At 42.6% G+C, this 20,472-nt stretch overlaps 1 long non-coding RNA gene across 1 annotated transcript in view; it reads left to right on the forward strand.

The window, feature by feature from the left end:
* LOC118147226 (uncharacterized) overlaps positions 1 to 20,472 on the forward strand; it is a 75,207-nt gene that overhangs the window by 36,259 nt on the left and 18,476 nt on the right. Inside the window, exon 2 of the long non-coding RNA XR_013526373.1 lies at positions 2,070 to 2,269. This is a non-coding gene — a long non-coding RNA (uncharacterized LOC118147226). The remainder of the gene's footprint in view (positions 1 to 2,069; positions 2,270 to 20,472) is intronic.

The raw sequence follows: 20,472 nt of genomic DNA on the forward strand, positions 1-20,472 counted from the left end.
AGGTACTCGCAAAAAAGAGTATTGTAGGACTTTCTCCTTAGTTCAGCAAAGAGCCAAGCCCTCGTCACATGGCCGTGAAACATTAGGCTTATAGACACTTTGAAGGGTCAGAATAATGGAATTTACAGAGCAAAAAGGGAAACAGGGACTCTCTGCAAAACCAAGTTCCGGATCCAGTGGCTTCCCACCTCACAGATTGAATCCCAGGTTCCAGCCAGGAAGAGGAGGGGCCAGGATTCTCCCGGCTGCAAATGCGAAACTTCCCCAGGCTCCACCCCAGCGTGCAGGTGGGTTGCAGGTTCTGCCAGGGAGCCCTTCCCACCTGCTGTCTCAATAGTATTTACATACCTTACAAATGGGAAAACTGAAGGTCAGAGGAACTGAGTAACTCAGCCAAGGTTCCGGAGCTAGTCAGCGGGGCCAGCCCTCCAGAGCCTGCACTTCCCCTCTGCTAAGGGCCACCTCTTTAAGATGACACAGAATGTCCAACCCGGAGACCCACAGTGGAAGGGGCACCATTCTAGTTAAATTGTCAGGTAACTGTTCGTGTTCCTACCTGGCATTATTCAAGAAGGCACATGGCAAGTGCCGGGCAAACGCTTGTTAACTTGAACGAGTTTACAACTTTCATAAGCATTATAAAGTCTGGCATGAGGAAGAAGTTCAACATGCCTAATTAACAGCTCTTTCTGATATATAGCAAGTCTATTTTTAAAGGATCTTTTCTTACAAGTTTTTGTTTTTACTCACTGGCTTATCATAACACAAAGGGCAAGGAACAAATTGTACCTGGGTGTCCTGCCTGAGGGAGAGGCAGGCAGCACGTGGCAGTGCCTCCCCTCCCCCACCCTGGGGCTCGGGACCCCGAGGTTTAACTCTCCATGTTACCTATTGGTCAACTGGAGAAAGTAGGCTCTATCCCCTGAATTTCTGAGAAGATTAAATGAGATCATTTAGGAAGCATCCAGCACCACTCCTAGCACCTACTGCATATTCAGTAAATATTAGCTCCTCTTTCCATGCAGGGTCTTGTAGCTCTTTGAATCAAATCATTTTACTTACCCGTATATATTAGCCCTGAGGGATATGACTCAATTCAATATATTTTATATTCTTAATTATACATTCATTTATATCAATATTTTATTACTATGTAACATACAGTAATTATGTGTTAATATTTTAGTATATTAACATTAATAAATATTTAATATTGATAGAAGATATACCTAATGAATATATATTGGGTGCCTATTACGCCCAAGTCATGAAATCAGTCTTGCTGTATTTTTTGTAACTCAGGTGACTTAAGCACTTTGACCAAATATTCAGGCTTGTTTATTCAAAATTGTAGCAGCAGACAGCACAAATCAATTGGAAGTATAATTCTACAATGTGACAGAGGTGTTTGAAGGCAACTGAATCCTGAAGAGGGGCTTAGGTGGGCAAGTTTCCAGGTGGCAGAACCTGGCCGGGACTGGAAATGGGCCTTAGGTTGGTGTGGGGGAAGAGAAGGCCAATCTCTTCCCTCACTAAATTTCTGCTCATAGTAATCCAGTGAAACATAAAATATTTGTGGGAGAAAACTTTTATGCAAATCTTCTTTCCTCAGAGGATTTTTAAAGGCACAGTCTCCCCAACATCAAACATTCCTGTGAAAAATTAAAAATCCAGTCAATCAACCAGCTGTTTCTAAATATACAGAAGTATGGCACAAACCATAGGAGTTTTTGCTTTTTGGTTAAAGAAATGCATCATTTAGACACAGCCTAAAGTGCATTATTCTCATAGCTCACTGAAGAAGCAAATTCTTGAGGTATAAATGGAAATATTCTCAGAAAAATTTTTCCACCAGGTGACACAAGTGCACACCTGAGCTCCGATCAAACACCCTGATGATGTGAGCAGGACACAGTGCCTGAGATGGAGACTGGGAGACCTGAGCGGGATACCCTGAGCCTTCTGCACACCGCTGGGCCAGGCACCCTTCACCTGTCAAGTGACAGGATGGGACAGAATGACGCATACTTTCTAACTCCATGATTTTTTTATTTTCTCCTGTGATGAAGATGGTCCATCACCGAAAGAGCAAGAGCATGGGAATACCTGTTGCCCTCCAGGTGGGACACGGACAGCCAACTGCATTGCCCCAGGATGACGCCCTCAGGCTTATTCACTTCATTAGTGGCAGAATTATTAAGAAGCTGCAACTTTCAAGCAACTGAGTTATTTTAGCATTTAATCATCTTACTCGTGAAGATATAGCCAGGTGAGATATTCTTGTGTTTTATTATTTATGTATTTATTCATTCATTCATTCATTTTGAGACAAAGTCTTACTCTGTCACCCAGGCTGGAGTGCAGTGGTGTGATCACAGCTTACTGCAGCCTCAACCTCCTGGACTCAAGCAATCTTCCTGCCTCAGCCTGGCAAGTAGTCGGGACTACAAGTGTGTGCCACCATGCCTGGCTGATTTGTTCCACCTCGAACTGCCTAGTTTGAAACTCCTGACCTTCAACGGTCTTCTGGCCTCAGCCTCCCTCCCAAAGTGCTGGGATTACAGATGTGAGCCACTGGGGAGGGCCAATTTATATTTTAGATTGAGAGGATGGAAGATGATTGAGAAGACTGAAGAGGACAGTTCTCTTTGAGAGGTTTACCTGTACCAAGGCCTGTACAATTCCACTCAGGGGTTGACCAAGGGCATTCATGTTATTTCACTAGAATTGAATGGCAGGCTTATTCACAGAAAACCCCAAATGTGTAAGGAGAGGCCAGCTCTGCAGAATTAAGTTTTATGGATGACTATATATATGTCACTTTCATGTTCACGAACATAAAGCAAGAATTTCAGAACCCTCCGAGTCACTGAATGGTGTGCTCAGGGCTCTGGCTAACACTCTTCTGAAAACAAAATAAACACAGGTCAGCAAAGATGATTTAGAAACTCTGATGGTGAGGATGGTCCCTAGTGATGGGTCCCTTGCGCTTCCTCTTGTGCTCACCCTGGGTCTGGATATCACCTTTTAAAAGCGTGGACCAGTGTCCTGAACAGTGAGCTACTTGGGTCAGTTCTTTGGACTACAGGAAGGCAAAACCCACCACTGGGTTGTGTGGCTGCACAAGCGAACGGAAGCAGTCTCTGGGTATCTGCCAAGGGCAATGGTTGACCTACCTAAGGAAGAGAAACATCTTGGACCAGAACTATCTGTATGGATGCTGCATTGTTTTCAATGAGGATGGTGATTGCACCAACTTCACTGAGTTGAATGTGATTAAAAGATGTGGCTGGGCCTGGTGGCTCATGCCTGTAATCCCAGCACTTTCGGAGACCGAGGTGTGCAGACCACCAGAGGTCAGGAATTCAAGATCAATCTGCCCAACTTGGCGAAACCCCATCTCTACTAAAAATACAAAAAATGAGCCAGGCATGGTGGTGGGCACCTGTAGTCCCAGCTATTTGGGAGGCTGAGGCAGGAGACTTGCTTGAACCCAGGAGGCAGAGGTTGCAGTGAGGTGAGATGGGCCACTGTATTCCAGCCTGGGTGACAAGAGCAAAAAAAAAAAAGCAGTGTGCACCAAGGGGTTTGTACCAAGGAGATGCTTCAATCACGTTAGCTCCTATGGCATAGCTATGTACACACCATATTGTATGAAATTACATAAACACAGGAGGATGAGGGGGTCAGCTGGTGGACTCCAGAATCTTGCTGTTGGGGTTAAAATCTTGACTCTGCTAGTCAGCTCCATGGGCTTAGCCCACTCTTCAGCCTCTCTGTGCCTCAGTGTCCTTGTGTGTCCAGTGGGGTTTTGTGAAAGTCTCTGCGAGGATTTAACAGAATGAGATATGCATCGCACGCGAGTTGTACCTGGTGCACAGCAAATGTTAGGCATTATCACTATTAAATTAAGAACATTATATAGAACGGCCTTTTTCTGCATTGACCACACTAACATATCACTTTAATCCAAAGGTCTGACTTTAAAAACTGCTTCCACATCCTTACATGAAGGGATTGGTTAAGCTTTTTCCTGTGATTCCTGTGAGATACATGTTGACAAAAACTTCCATTTATAAGTGAAAAAAACAAGATGGTGAGTTCCGGAGGGTTCCCGGTCACAGCCCAAGGGTGGCGGGTCTGGGCCTAACAGTTCAGCCCATGCTCCCTCTTTCTCCCCTGCAGGCTGCACGAGTGCTGGGTCTGCATCCACCATGGGGTGAGAAAAGGGGTTAGTCCACCTCAGCAATGTTGTCACCTCCTGACACCGGCGGCCTATGGAGTCATCTGGTAGCCAGGCTGTGCCCTGAAGGACAGAATTCAGAAAACACAGATAGACTAAGAGTTCCTTTACGAAAACCATCACTATTTCAGTAAAAAGCAGACTGTCCAAAAAATCTGCATAGACATCATTATAAATGACCCTACAATGAAGACATGCTAAGGGGAGCTGGTCTTCCTCCTGTGTTGTTCCGGAGATTAAGCCTCAGCCCTGCTCCCTGCACCCACGGGGGTGAGAACAAGCAGGGAGCTCCCAGGTCTTCCCTAGGGCTGCCTCTTCTATTTCTGGGCCTGGTGCTCTCTTTTTTACTGTGCACATGCTCATCTTTCCCTTAACTGTACTATTTTCCTGAGGGATTTTATCTAGAGCTTTACAAAAAATCCAAATAAATCAGACCTCCGAGCCCAGACTGGGGCATCTTCACCATGTGTGTGTGCGTGTGTGTGTGCGTGTGTGTATGTGTGTGTGTGTTTTCTCACTGGCCCTATCCCTCAAGCGTCTTCCATACTTCACATACAGCCGCACCTTTTTGTACTGAGCAGTCCTCAAAGCCTCTGCTATGTTTATTTCTCTACAGGGTCTGACAATTTCAAAGCCAATCAAACTTGATGGAAACTTGAAGGGTATTTTTTTTTTAATCTTCACTACCAATTGCTCACATATTTTAGGTAAACAACAAAATATAAGCAGGCACTGTGACTCTCTTCACTTGGTTCAGCTCCTTCGGATGCTGTAATTTACAAGACTTTGCTTTCTACCTTATGGTTGTTTATTTTCCTTAATAGCCATTTAGGAGGGGTCTTATCAGAAGCTTTCTGAAAAGTACAGTAAATTATGTCTACTGGGTCAACTTTGTCTCCAGTTTTATTAATCTAGAAATTATAACTGGAATATTTCCTGAAAGTGTCTGATACTACGGAAGCCACAAATGCAGTAATTAACATGCAATTTGAAAAATTTATTCTCCGAGATCCAAACACAGTGAAAAACAGAAGAGCCACGAGAGACAAACAAATGCAAATGAGAAATTCCGCACCCTATTCCTGCTGCTGCTTACTTTACTTTCCACTTCCTATGCCCTAGTTTTTCTATTTAACCTCAGAGATAATCGTTGGGTCTACTGGATAAAAACACTGAGGAGAAAGTTTGTTCATCTGGGGGTTTTGAGCATTTCTGTAACTACTTAGGATTTGTTTGCTGGGTCAGAAATGGGCATAATTGAGCAAAGAAGCATCTGACCTGGAAGGCCACGGGCTGATGGCCAGGTAGCCCTGGGGAGTATGAGTCCTCTTCAGCAAGCTTCTAGACTCATCTCCAAGAAGGGCCAGCACTGCCCTGCAGGTGGGCAGCTGGGGCAGATGAGCAGGGAGGCTGTTTCAGCACACAAGGGCTCGGTAGCTGGGCAGTCCGCAGCTAGAAGCCTGAGCAGCAGTAAGCAGGAACTTGAACATGGAGACCAGGGTCTAGGATCCAAGAATGAGGCAGAACTGAGTAATGGTGTGTGGTGCTGGAAGCACCGAGGCAGCCGGAAGGACTCCTGAGTCTCTGCTTGGCCCTCCCATCCCCATACCTGTTAGACCCAAACCTGGCTGGGTGGGGGTCCCTGCCTGGACCTCCTGCTCTCAGCCCTGTGTCTTGGGGGAATGATGGTCCCAGACCCCTGCACACCCCCAAGCAGCCTGGCACAGTCCAAAGGATGTGGACTTGAGGCCAGATAGGGTCTAATTCCAGATGTACTAAAGAGCCCTGTAGGATCCTAAGCCAAAAATTCCTGAAACCCCAGAGGCTTGTGAGGGAGGTTCTATGAGATACCATAGCATCTTTCAAATTTCAGTCTGGTTCTAACACCTGCATTGTTCCTCATACTTTTGTATTAATTCTATTTTAAGTAGGTTTTTAAAAATCCCTCTACAATCTCATCCACAAGTGGTACACAAGGTGCCCTCGGGAAAGGCTGAGGTTGTGTGGCTGAATCACGTGGCTGAGAGCCTGGCTTGCCGTGAGACCATCCCCTCTGCTCAGTTTCCTCATGGCACTCCACTTCCTGGTCCCTTTCTCCTCCTCATTCTCTCGTCAAACCTGTGTGAAGCCTGAGTGTTGACCTCTGCACCCAGTCTCTCCTGGAGAGGCCTTGAGTGAAGATGGACAGAGGTGGGATCACGATGGTCTCAAATCCCGCTGTGGTGTTCCCTTCATCTGTGGGATCTGGATGCCTGCTTGCGTCACCAGGTTGGGCCCCTTGACGTGGGTACAACACAGACTGGTTCTCAGAGCATCAAATCCAGGGACTCTGGCTGTTGGGCACCCTTTTTCAGCACCAGTCCCATACTGGCATTGCATCTTTGAGTCTCTGCCCCAAGTATTCGTTTCCTCCTCTCTCCCTACAAGCTTACCATTAAAATCCCAGCAGACCTGTATCAGGAATCCCTGAAGGTCCTGAACTGGAGGAAGAGGGGAGGGGAGTCAACCCCAGGACGGGAGTGAGATGCTAAGGTTGGCATTGCATTTTAATGTTAAAAGGACCTGATTTTAGAGCTAAAGAAAAAGAAGCCCGCAGCGTAAAGTAAGCTGCCTAAGATCACACAGCTGGTAAGAGTAAGAATGAAGAACCAGACTCTCAACTGTACTGAGCCTTTATTCCTACAGAGGCTACTAGGAGCTCCTTCACTCTGAACTGAGGACCTGGGCTCCCCAATCCTGGCAGGTGTTTAGGGATTTTTCATTTTGGTAGAACCACACCTGGGAGAAAGGAAAACAGAGCATCTCTTTGCTCACCTATTTTTACCTTCTAACCTGGAATAGGGAGAAGAAGGAAGCGGACAAACCCTCCTCCCTCTTCCCACTACAGCCTACCCAGCCAATCCCCAGGAGCACTGCCAGCCAGCTCACAAGCCCACTTGGTGGTGAGCAATGCAAACTCCCCCTCCAAGTCCCAGGACGAACCCCAGCCCCACCCATGCAGGGAACACAGATACCCCTGCTCTCAGGCAAAGAAATCATCAGCACTGAAAAGGAATGGAGAATCAGTCAGTGATGACTCAGAAGTCAGTCTGTTTGTCTGCACACTGCTGAAATGTCTAGATCAAATGTGAGACATCACCTCAAACCACATGTTTGTATGCATTTGGACCAAGGTTTAGATATCTGGAAACACTGGTTGGGTACTGACATTTCAGTATCCCTTCAAAGGCCAAACACATGGAAGTTAGTAAAGGCTTTCTTTCTAGTGCCTGATGAAGACAGATTAAGAGATAAGCTTGGCTAGGTTCAAAATCATAACTCGTGGCTACTGAAATGTCTGAGCAAAAAAGGTTTTCCTAAGTGACATGAGGGACTGAATGTTCTTGTCCCCCCAAAATTCCTATGTTGAAATCAAATCCCCAATGTAATGAGATTTGGAAGTGGGGCCTTTGGGAGGTGATTAGTCACAAGGGTGGAGCCCTTGCGCATGGGATTAGTGCCCACTTAAGAAGAGGCTGGAGAGCCAGCTTCATCTCTCTCCACGCAGTGAAGACACATGGAGAGGTGGGCAGCCTGCAGCCTGGAAGGAGCCCATCACCAGGTCCCAGCCATGTTGGTCCTCTGGTTCAGACTTCTGGCCTCCGGAACTGTGAGACATGAATTTCTGCTGTTCATAAGTCACCCAGTCTATAATACTTTGTCATAGCAGCCTGAACTAAGATGCTTAAATGAAGATATCTTTTCATGGGGATGTTATTGTTTAGATGAGAAGCACAAAAATATGATCATAGAATAAAACAAAATGAGTCTTCAAACCACTGTGATCGATTATGCCATCAAGTTTAAAGGTAATAATTATTAAGTAAAATTCCCATGTAGAATAGAAATTCTAGTATCCAAAATGTGAAATATTTGGTACTAGAATGTCTGTTACATATAAAGAGTTAATTAAAGACAATCATATTTTATGATCAGGAAATAAAGCATACAATAGTGGTCCTTTGGTAGATCCTACTAACAAAATGTACAGATTAAAAGTGTTTTTAAAAAATAAGACACTTTAAATTTTTCTGCTTGAATTTTTGAATATTTTCCTTAGATGCTAGATTTAGAATGAGATCACTTCTCACTCTTTTCATACGTTTTTCTGCCTGGGTTAAAATGTTCACTAAAAGGTATGCATTTTGAAGGCTGTTACCCACAGGATAAGGAAATAATATATTCCAGTAGTACACTTTGGGGAATCAACTTTTTTTCCTGTTAAATTTTTTATGGAATTCCTGCTAATAGTATGACAGGTATTTGACAGCAGAACCAGAAGATAAAATAGATACAGAAAGTCATTCGATTAGTGATTGGAAGGAAGGAGGCCAGAGAGTATTCAGTGACTCCTGAAAATTCTCCCTACAGAATGAATGCCAGTGAGATGAAACCAATGAGCTTTGACCAAGGGAAGAAATCTGAATTCTAATCAAGGAGCATGGTGAGCATGAAGTGCCACTGAGACCCTCAAAAGGATGATTCCTCCCTGACACAGGAAAATTCACAGAACCAACACATAAGTGACAGATCAGCAGTATGGATTGTGTGTGCCTGGTGTGCCTGGGTGTGTGTGTTCCACACCCACAGAGGAACTCTGGGGCTGCAGCATGAGTGCTGTGTGAGCCCAGGGCAGAGCTTCGGCAGCTCCTGATTCCTTCCTTTCCCCTTTCCCTCAGTAAAGGAGATAAACTAGGAGAAGCACTTTCCCCCTCTGTGCCTGAGGATATGGTATTTCTGGCACAATAGAGAGGATCAGATCCTTAAGCCTGAAACAGCTCTCTACGGAGTTTATCTCTATGTGGTGTGTCATAGTCTATGATGGGTTTGTGTGGGGCTGGATCAGGTTAATACCATGAATCCAAGTCATCTTTCCAAATGAAAATACTGCTTGGAGAAGATTTCTCGGTAATGATGTAATACAGAATAATGAACAGTAGCCAAAAAGAGAGGATGTAGAACCAATCAAAGGAAGGGCAGATGTTGAAGATGTCTTTTGCTGTTCGGGACTGTGATGCAACAAAAGCAATTATGTGTGTGCTTTTTCAATTTCCAAACAGGAGAGAGGCACTTTGAGGGTTTCCAAGCTCTCATCCTATCTACACTTTGGGTGCTGAACAGGGAGGGGATCTCGATGCCATGTATGGCCAACAGCAATGGATGCCAAGCCAGGCTCATGGCATAAGACAGACTTGAGGTGAGGGCACTCCCGACCATGCGGGTGAAATACACATATTCGAAGACTGCCCTTGCAGGTGTGTGTCTACGTGGAGAAGCACATAGCAGGGAGCCTGCTTAAATCCTGCTCTCCAGCAGAAAGAGAATCACAAGATGCCATAGTTCCAAACTCAAATGGAGATGATGTCACGGAGCTTGTCTACGCACTGAGGGAGGGAGGTGGCCTTGGTCTTTGTTGAAAATGGGCAGAGCAGCAAGATAGTTTCTAGTGACTCTCTGATGGGAGACTGGGTGACTTCCAATTCTTTTCACCAATGGAGGGTTAAATATAATTAAAATGCTATGGTTTGATAGTATCTCAGATGAGGGCCGTAAACGATGTACACTGCCCATGGTCAGATGACACTTTAGCAACTGACACGTGCACATCAAGTGAAGGTGTCCTTATGCTGCACAGCTACACAGAAAAATATGGAATGGTAAAGAAGAAAGAAGAACTGTGAGCAGGAAAACCATTCCATTTTATTCCTTATATGTACAAACATGAATAATTTGACATGATGTTTAGACAGTTTCCCCCAACTTAAGTCTTTTAATTAAAATGAAAGGAAGAAAATATGCTTTAAATATGAATGCAAGAAGGTGTGAGTTGACAGCCCCCAGCCTTCCTACTCTTCTCTTGCTGTTGTTAGTGAGCACAATAAAATCTCATCTTCCCCTGTCGTCTTTTCATAATGTTTATGGTTGTTTTAGGTAACACATAAACCATACTGAATGTGATATTCCCCTTATTACATGTCAGGGGCACATATTAAACTAAAGCCCGTCCCTTATTCTGCTATTTACTTTTGTGGCAAATCAATGTATTTTCCTTGACTCACCAGGCAATATTGCAAGGCTGCCTGCGGCCGGGAAGGTAAATGCTAACTTTTCAGCCTGTGCCAAGTGGCACACCCTCTGCTCACTACCGAGTGAATGAGAGCAGTATATTCTGGACTGAAAAGTGGGCTCGGATGTTGGCCCTAATAAATTACATGATTATTAAAATGCTGTGCAGTTCCTGCCCATATTATTTTACCCCTTGCTGTCTCCCCCCCAGTTGCCTGCTCGACTTTACTTCTGTTTTCTGTGTGCTTAACTTGTAAAATGCTAAACAAGTTTTGATATTTACCTGTTTATGATTAAATTGCAAAATGATCTGCTTAGTTCTGTTCTAAATTAAGGTCTGCATTAAATGTCATAGCATTTATCTTTCATAAAATGAGACAGCAAGGACACTAATTTCCTAGGTATTCAATCACTGCCCTGTGCCACTGGAGAGACAGCCCAGGAGCGAGCCTGCCCACAGTTCACAGCTCACTGACAGCCCTGAGATGGAATCATAAAAGTCAATTAATCATTAAAAGCTGTTACAAGCACATATCGAACCAGTCTGGCACAAAATGTTAATCAGTCCAATATCAATATAATAAATTCCTGCAAATTGGAGCAATCGATATGTTTAGGGCCTAATGAATCAATTTGAGGGCACTGGGCGCTCCTTGGGGTCCCCATGACACGGCAGTCGGGTGAGTGCTACATCTCTAGGCTCACTGCCAACAGAGGTCACCTATCCTAACAGGCTGTTCACTTCAGCCACAGTTACCACGGTGACAGCATGTCACCATTGCCCTAGTGTCCTTCTAGGTAAGGTGGAAACCAATGCATCACTGCCCTTGATGGATTTGTCAATAATACTTAGCAGGGGAGGGGACTGCTCACATAACACTTGCAGGCCTCCAGTCCCTGAGCAGTTTGGTGTGATTTAATTGTCTGAAGAGGTGTGTGCTTCTGCATATATGCAGGAACTAAGCAGTGGTCACAGGCAGAGGGAGTTAGCAGTGGAGCTGACTGTGTTTGAAAGCCTTGGGAAAACAGCATAGAAAATAACAGACAGCCAGAGCCAGGTCCAGGTTGGTGTTCCATTAACCAAGTTGCTGTGTAAGTAAGAAATAACCTGAAGCTTCTCAGATTAAGAATTTATTAGCTACAAAATTTTAATACATTACTCATGAGTGGAAATGGAGTTGCGTATTAATGCCCCCAAGGCTTAGATTCAGCAGCAACATTTCTAGACACCCACTTGCAGACCATAGATGTTCACCAGGAAAAGTCCATAAGGGAAAATTTGGGGAGCCAGGAATGATTGACGGGGGCTCCCTCTTTTTCTCTCCTCCTACGTCCCCCCACCTCCTTCTCCCTCCCTTCTCTCACTTGCCCGGTCTCTCATCACTACCTATGACCTGCAACCTTCTCCTTGCTCAAAAACAACCATGACTCCGAAAGTGTGAAGCAGATAGGACACTCAGAAGGGGCATTTTAAGCCAGTCTCTTCATCATCTGTTTTTAAAAACCAGAGTTTTCAGGTTTTAAACATTTTATCATTTGTTGCACCTATTAAAACTGACCAGTGAAGAGGGAGCCAAGAGCATTTCGGCACTGCAGAGTGGCATGAAGCCTCTTTAGCAATGAAAAAAATCTCAGCTCCAGGGACTCTGGGGAATCACCGTGTTCCAGAACCTTCACTGTCATTTAACATAAAGCATAAAGGTTAACACTGAATGAAATAATACCCTGGCTGATTATTTTGATAATCTCAAAGTACAACTTTTTCCCCTGGATTGCTGTTATAGAATATGTGGACTGTACATGCTTTGGGGTTGTTTTCCACTTTCCTCCTGTCTCATAGGAGAATAGCATTCAGGCAAATCCCCAGCAGTGACTATGTGAATCTCCCTTGGAGTCATTCATTCCCTTATAGCAAAAAACTGGCAGCTATGGCGATCTGAAGAAATGTTAATTTCTACTAGTGAGTTATGTTTAATGATTTTTTTTTCTTACCTCAAAAAAAGGGAGAAAAAATCATTTTTATACTGGTGGTCTGAATTATAAGAAACATCAAAATAAATTACAAATTCTCCACTGAAGAAATAACTATTCGCCACATTGAGACAGGGTGATGTTAAGGGTGTGCAGACAAAGGTAATGCAGGGCCTCCGCTTAATTGCCCTGACATCGTGCTTAGTTCCTCCAGCGACACTCTGAGAGCTAAAAATCTCTCATTGTTATTAATTGTATTCCTTTTAGAATGTAATGTCATATCGCTGCAGGCTGAGCTAATGAAACATACCCATATTACCAAAATAGGCATATTTCTTTTTGTTCAACTCGTTCTATCAAAACTGTCTGCTAAAGACATTGTGTTAAAGATCCTTTCATAGTGTAATATAAAGAAGATCTCAACTACCTCAACATTTCTATTACACAATTACTAAAATGCCCAGGAGGACTAAACAATATAGTGTGAATTCAGTTATCCTATAAGACTTTAGAAATATTGCTAATTCCTGCCTCTGATTTATGTTAATATTAATGCTAGATTACATGCTATGGCTTCTGAACAGCCGCTGCATACCAATTCGTACAAAGGCAGGGTGCTCTCATGCATCGGTGCTATATGCCTCTATTATAATGAGAATCTGAATTATTTATCTCTATTTATCCTACAGGAGTTCACCTGACCCCAGTCCCATTTTCTTTTCCTAGTGCACATCAATGCGTGTAAACATGACTTCAGAGCTGCTGCACACTTTATATGTGCTGTTCTGTTTCAGCTACAAGGCGTAGCAATAGGCAGTAGACAAAATGTTACACCACTAAGAGAATTCATTTAAGCATTTATTTGAGGTAAACTCTCCTAATTAAGTCAACTTTAACACAGACACGCAAATGGCACCATGCATATGTGTCTGGCGCCTGAACATCATCTGGTGAGCCCAAAGGAAGTCAGGCAGTGACAGGCCAAGGAGACGGTTAATAAATTCAGCCTCTCCTTCCCATAACCTTTCTGTTAGAAAAACGTTTGTCTGTGGGGGTTAAGAGGCTCTGCGAGTTCCTGCAGGAAGATGGGCTTTTCATTCTTTGGCTTGTACATACATCAGCTACATTAAGATCTGGTTCTGATTTTGCTTTGATACTTACTCAAGTTGGTCTGCTGAATGACCAGCAAGTTCTTTTCCTTGCTCAAGGAAAGGCCAACTTGAGTTGGAATGATTGGAAGTCATAGGTGAGATTCAGATTCTTAGCTGAATGGCCTTAGCTTTCTGGGATGGGGAAGATTCCAGAGGGTCTGCAGTGTGAAAGAGGACTTTCATGGTAGGGTATTGTGGGGATGAAGCATTTGCAAAGCACTACAAAGCCAGATTCGTACAAAGGCAGGGTGCTCCCATGTTGTTGCCAGCAATTGGACTTGCAATGTTTTAGGTAGCCCAAAGTAGCACATTAAAGTGGCACTGTCTCCTTTGAAGAGTATGTTGCCAGCAATTGGACTTGCAATGTTTTAGGTAGCCCAAAGTAGCACATTAAAGTGGCACTGTCTCCTTTGAAGAGTATGTTGCCAGCAATTGGATTTGCAATGTTTTAGGTAGCCCAAAGTAGCACATTAAAGTGGCACTCTCTCCTTTGCAGCTGTGGGGAACTGTTTGAGGGTCAACTGCTAAGCACTAATTGTCAGAGAGTGAACCATTCAACTCAATTGGGTGATCAAATAATGTACCTTTAGTTCATCTGAACCCGTTACAGTGTAGTCTATCAGATGTCACTGACAGGGCCACTGAAAAGTGTACATAAAGTAGGAGTGAAATGGGTGTAGCAAAAAATCCTGGAAAGGTGAGTTTGTATTTATATACAAAAGCAAACAAAAAATCAAGTGATAAAGTATGAATGAGCATATACTGCAAAGGGCAATACAGTGGAATGAATCCAGTTAATAACCAATCATCTGTGAAATGTGAATCTCAAGAATATGAAAACATTAGGATTGTGAGACTGGGGCTTTGAATCGTGTAGGATATAGTAACATCATTTATAGTGTTCCTTGTCTAAATTGTGGTGTAATATATGACATGGCACACTCTTCTTTAATAGACCCTGTAGAAAAGCAAATTCAAATGTATACTGAGATACATCAGTTCCTGTCCTTTACATTACATGTCTGATGTATAGGACAATGTATATCAGTTCCTGTCCTTTACACATTCCAAGCCCTCCAAGGTTGAAGCTCTTAAGGCTCTGGTACCTGGGGTGCAAGAGAGGGGCATGGAGGAGGTGAGAGCCGGGCAGGTGGACCATGCAGTTTGGGTAGAGAAAGGCAGACAGTGGGTCTCTGGGCTTACTGAATTCCTCAGGTCAGACCTCCCAGTGAGTTCATTAAACAGGTAGGAAATGGAGCCATTATTCCAGAGATTCTAGCCAGCCCCAAGACCTAGTATGAACCCCATGGATATTTAACCAGCACAGACAACTGCCATCGCAGTGACAAGGCCCAGCTGGGATGAGGATGGATTTGGAAATGAGCATCTGGACACCTGGAACTCCTAGCTGGCTGGCTGCTCATGTGCATCCTGGTCTGTTAGCTCAATAGTATGACCTTTCATCTCACACAATTGAATTTGTTGGGTTCCACTCATAGCATCATAGAAGACTTTTACTACTAATTTTCTTTCTTTTAAAATGTCATTCTATTATAAGAGTAATACCTGCAATTTTTAACGTAGACCATAGACTATTTTACAAACTGCATACTTCCACTTTATGCATATAGTGGAAATCTCTTTATTTCTACCCTCCAGGGTTAACTACTGTAACTGTTTGCTGAATGGTATGTCAGATTTTACTTACATATTTATTAATATGCAACTGAAGAAGATTTTTGTTTTAGCAAAATTAAGTTCAGTGTCCTATTAGACATTAATGACTGTATTCGTTTTCTGGGGCTGCTGTAACAAATTACCACAAACTGAGTGGTTTAAAACAACAGAAATGTATTCTGCAGGCCAGAAGTTCAAAATCAAGGTATCAGCAGGGCCGTGGCTCTGAGGTTTTAAGAGGGAATGTGTTCCAGGCCTCTTTTCTAGCTTCTAGTGTCTTCCAGCGATCCTCACCCTCCTTAGCTCACGGTTTCATCACTCTAATTTCTGCTTTTCTCTGCAGGATGCCATCTGCCCTCTGTGTGTCTGTGTCCAAAATATTCTCTTAGAAATTCTGGTCCTTGGATTAGAGCCCACTCTACTTCAGTATGACCATCTTAACTTGATCACATCTGCAAAGACCCCGTTTCCAAATATGGTCACATTCTCAGGTTTCGGGGATTTAGACTTGAACATACCTTTCAAGGGGACATACTTCAATCCACAGCAATGGGAACATATTTGGCTGGTGGTAGCCTTTGAAAGTCATGAATAAATAGGAAAAGAGTTTTCAGTTGGCTTGCTTGCTTACTTCATTGGCATACAAATAATTTTCTATATTCATGTGGTTCCAGTTGGCAATTGTTCCTCACACAGTTTCTAATTTTTTTTTTTTTTTTTTTTTTTTGCTGCATAGAATGGTCTTCCTCACTCTAAGATTATAGAAATACTTTGTATTCATTTTTTTTTCCTATTGCATCTTTGACTCATTGGAATTTATTTTGATGAGAAGTAAAACAGAGATCCAGTTTTATTTTTTTCAAAGGGCTAGTTGACTAGTTCACAATCCGCATGTAATACCCCAGCTATTCTGCTTGGAATGTCCTTTTTATAATATAGATAATGGGTCAGTAGTTGGGTTTATTTCTAGACTGCCCATTGGATCTATTAATCTGTGCATTTATTCCTGTCCCTCTACAATGTCTCCTAGTTTTTATTATTGCGGCTTTATGTTGCATTTTAGTGTCTGGTAGAGATTGTTTTCTGTTGCTGCTCTTCTTTTCTCCTTCTAGAAGTGTCCTGGCTAATCCCAAATAAATGCTTATTCTTCCAGATAAACCTTGGTATCCTTTTTGTCATGCTAAAACAGGAAGTTCTATTCGGATTGTGCTGGGAAGGACTGACTTATTCAACCTGTCAATATCTGCTCTGTGCCAGCCAAGTTTTTTCTCCATTATGCGATTATTTTTCTTTAAGTCTTTCAGCAGATTTTTATAGTTTTCTCCATATAGATTTTGGACGTTGCCTGTATAATTTATTCTTAAGCATGTCGTGTTTTTGTTTGTTTTTCTATTGTGAATGGAATCTTTGAATTACGCCCCGATTTCTCCTCCTACTCATTCTCCACATCAATCTGTTGACAAGTACTGGCAGTCCTTTCTGCATCTGAAATATACATCAAACCTGTGCATGTTTCCCTGTATCCATCCTACCGCCATCTCTCTCTCACCTGGGCCACAGCTTTCCACCCACACTTTCTACGATCTATTCTCTGTATATCTGTCGGGGCTGGCTTTCTCAGCAGTCCACAAAATCATACCAACACCCCTACCTTTCGGGCCTTCGGTGGCATATTGAACGTGAAAAAAGACCCAGCAGGCGTACTGTGGGATCCTGCCCCGGTCCCTCTCGCCATCCTGGCTCCTTCCCATCTCTCTAACACGCCAAGCTCCTTTTCTGCAGCTCTTTCCCTGTTTCTTTTGTGCTGCCTTCTCTGCCTTCCTCTGGCTCTTTGCATGAGTAGATACCTCTCATCCATCACATCTCAGCTCCTATTCCACCTTCTAGGAGAGGCCTTCCTGGGCCACTCTAGACAACGCAGGACTTTCCCCAATCACCTGTCCCTGACCTCTCTAATTCCAACATCCCATCCCCTCATTCTCCTGAATTTCTTCATAGCATTTGCCGTTGCCTGAAAAGTCTTGTGTATCTACTTGTATATTTGCTTTTAGGGCATTATTTCCTTTAATTACAAAGCAAGTGATTGGAGAAAATCTACTCACCTATTTTAGCTGTGTCGCTGGGGCACAAAGGAGCCTCTCAAGATAAAGAGCATTGAGCAAATACGTGGATGTTGCCTCTGCTTTCTTCTCTTGTCTTATATTTGCAGAATAAGAAGCTATTACTATTATTTTTTGAAGTAACTATTCCTTTTGCTTTTGACTAAGGCTTGCTTTAATCCTCATGGGATTTTCCATGTATCCTATTACATCATCTGCAAGTAATAAAAATGTTGCCTCCTTCTTTCCACCACTTATATTTCTCATTTTGTTATTTTAATTACTTTGACTAGTACTTCTAGAACAATTTTAAATAATATTGGTGATAACAGGGCCCCTTGAGTTGGTATTGACTTTAGTCACTCACTTCTCTTGTAGGGTTTTACTCTAAAGCATGATACTATGATACGGATACTACAATAAATGTGTGATTGTTTGTGCGTGCGTGTGTGTGTGTGATTTTATCATGTTAAGAATGCATGCATCTAGACCTATTATAGAAAGGTTTCTAAAAGTCAAGATTAAATATTGTCTTCATTAAGACACATTTCAGTACTTGTTCAGGTTAACAAATTATTGGTGATTAATTTATTAAAGTGGTGAATTGCATGAATAAATTTATTAATATTAAATTATTATTACCTTCCTAGATGAAGTCCGTTTGGTGTTTTTAAAGAGTACCTGGCCATTTCTATTTACTAATATTTTATTCAGGATCTTTGCAGCAACATGAGTGAGTACCCACAGACACGGATAGTTCACTTTCCTGGGCTGCCATTGATGAATATGCTTTGGGATGAGGGCATCTCTAGAAGCAAAGTTAAAAAAGAAAAGGAAAAAGAAACCGAGATTCAGAACTTATATCTTCACACAGGTTTATAACATGGTAAAACAGTGATAATTTTGTAGAAATAGCTCTGGATGAGAAGATGAGAGGGTAAAATCATTCTTTAAGAGTAAGAAGTCAAGAACTGTAGAAGAAAGACGAGTGAATTTTCAAGAGCACATGACTCCCTTGTCCAAGGAGAAAGGAGCAGCTGAGGAATCTCCCACTGCTAATCTATCCTCACTCATCAAGGAGTCCACTGTGACCTCATGATCCTCTATGATCTAATGCTGATACATAAGCAGAGTAAAAGAAGCTAGGATCAACTCTAATCGAGCAAATGTGAGCAAGATTTCCCTGTCTCGCAGCTGGGTGACCACTCAGGTTTATTTAAATCCAGTTTAAATATGGTTTCCTGAATGATTTTCCAATGGTCTACGGCAAAGAATGTAAGAATCAATCCTTAAGCTAGGCAATGCATGGAGACATCAGTTATGCTAAAATATTTAAATTATTTCATAAGAGTAGATAATGACGCATAGTGTATTGTGTGTTGCTGATAATACTAGAAAAGACTTAGGGAAGATGGATGTAAGTGTATATTTTAAAACACTCTTTTTCCTTCTTTCTTTCTTTCTCTTTTTTCTTTTTTAAGTACTTGCGCTTTTTAAAGATTCCTAGAGAACCAGATGGGTGATAAAAAGCCTCCAAATACCAGGTTTTACATGTGATACTAATATTGGGAGGAAAAAGTGACATTAGAAATTATTTAGTTATTCTGAAATCTGTCACTTCTTGAAAACAGAATCAGAATTCGAAAATAAAATTTCTAATTAGAAATTGTAACACTGTATTCTTACATGTTCAATGCAAGAAGTGAATCACGAGGCCAAAAGTCCTTAAGACAGTCACCCCAGGGCCTTCGTTGGAGCCCAAGCCTCTGCCTTTCACCTGAGAAAGAATTTCCAAACTGCCTGATGTGGGAGAAAACTATGTCCATGTTCCCACTGGGAACCAGATGATCCCCTGAGAATTTGGATGAGAATCTGGAAGACATGCTGGAAAAGACCCACAGGTGGCACCCTGGGATACAAAAGGAAGACTCCAACACCGGACAAGGGGTGTCGTGTTACTGCAAGAAACCAGTGTCATGAGATGAAGCTCTAAGGCACCAGTGATCCTAGAGTCTCACCTGGGGGCTTGATGCTGCCCCTGTTCCGGCTGGTCATGGCCCTCTGTGTCTGTGCCTGCCCTTCAGCCTCTGCTCACCACTGGCTGTGCCCCTCACAGCTGCCTGTGCCAGGGTGCTGGCTGCAGGCTGGGCCAGGTCAGGCTGCCTCCCAGCTGGGCTGCCCACAGCCACAGTCAACTCCCATTTTGACATGAAGCCATATAAATGGAAATCCAGTTTTACAAAGCGCAAGTGACTGGTAATGAAGACGTGACTGATGCTTATGCGAATTTTATTTAATTTTAAATCAATTGTGGATTCTAATTCATTAATAAAAGGAAAAAATCATGCAGGAATGCCTAATCTCTTGTCATTATTCAAATACAAGAGAGTACTTCTTCATATATAATTCTTAGGGAAATTGTCAATTTCCCATTTTCTCTGAAAATCTATTTTTATAGAAAAATGTGGACCCGACTCATTCTGTAAAAAATTAGATTTGGCTTTATTGGACATTACATAAACAAGAAAAAAAAAAGGTCCAACCAAACGCTTGACTGAATTTTTCACCATTTCATCATTTTTGTTATTATATAGATGGTCTAAAAATAACATTATGATCAACCAACAACTTGGCTTTGATGATAATGAAGTATCTGAGGAAAACACAGTAGCCTCTGTGACAGACTCAAGCACTAAAAATGGGCTACAATAGAGAGACGTGGGTTTTCCTTATGGGGTTCAAGCTCTTCAGCTCATGTCTTCTTTGGGCTGCTCAGCTTTCCCTGGGGTCAAGTGAAGGTCAACGTTGGACAACTGTGATGGTTCTAGCTCTCTCTGCCTCCCCTAAGACTTAGAAAAGCAAAATGTCTACAAGCAGCTTCTTCTCTCTGTATGAATTAAATGGAAAGGAAAGAAATGCTATGTCTGAGTTTTTTCCTCCACTCAATGGGCCCTTCCTTGACTTGCGTTCCGCTGACAGCCATGCAACTAACTACAGGCAGATCATATAAACTCTCCAGGTCTTATTTCACTCATCTGTAAAATAACAATACCTACCTCATAGTACTAACATGACAGTTAATTAGAGACGATTTATCAACTGTTGTGACAGTGAAGTGCCTAGTAGGCTGCTAAAGTCATAGTAAGTACCCAAAATGTTAGCTAATTTTACTACCATATCTGAAGGAGATTATAAAACTCTCCACATGGAAGAAAGATTTTGAATT

Source organism: Callithrix jacchus, chromosome 14, assembly GCF_049354715.1.
Source record: "Callithrix jacchus isolate 240 chromosome 14, calJac240_pri, whole genome shotgun sequence".
Taxonomy (NCBI): domain Eukaryota; kingdom Metazoa; phylum Chordata; class Mammalia; order Primates; family Cebidae; genus Callithrix; species Callithrix jacchus.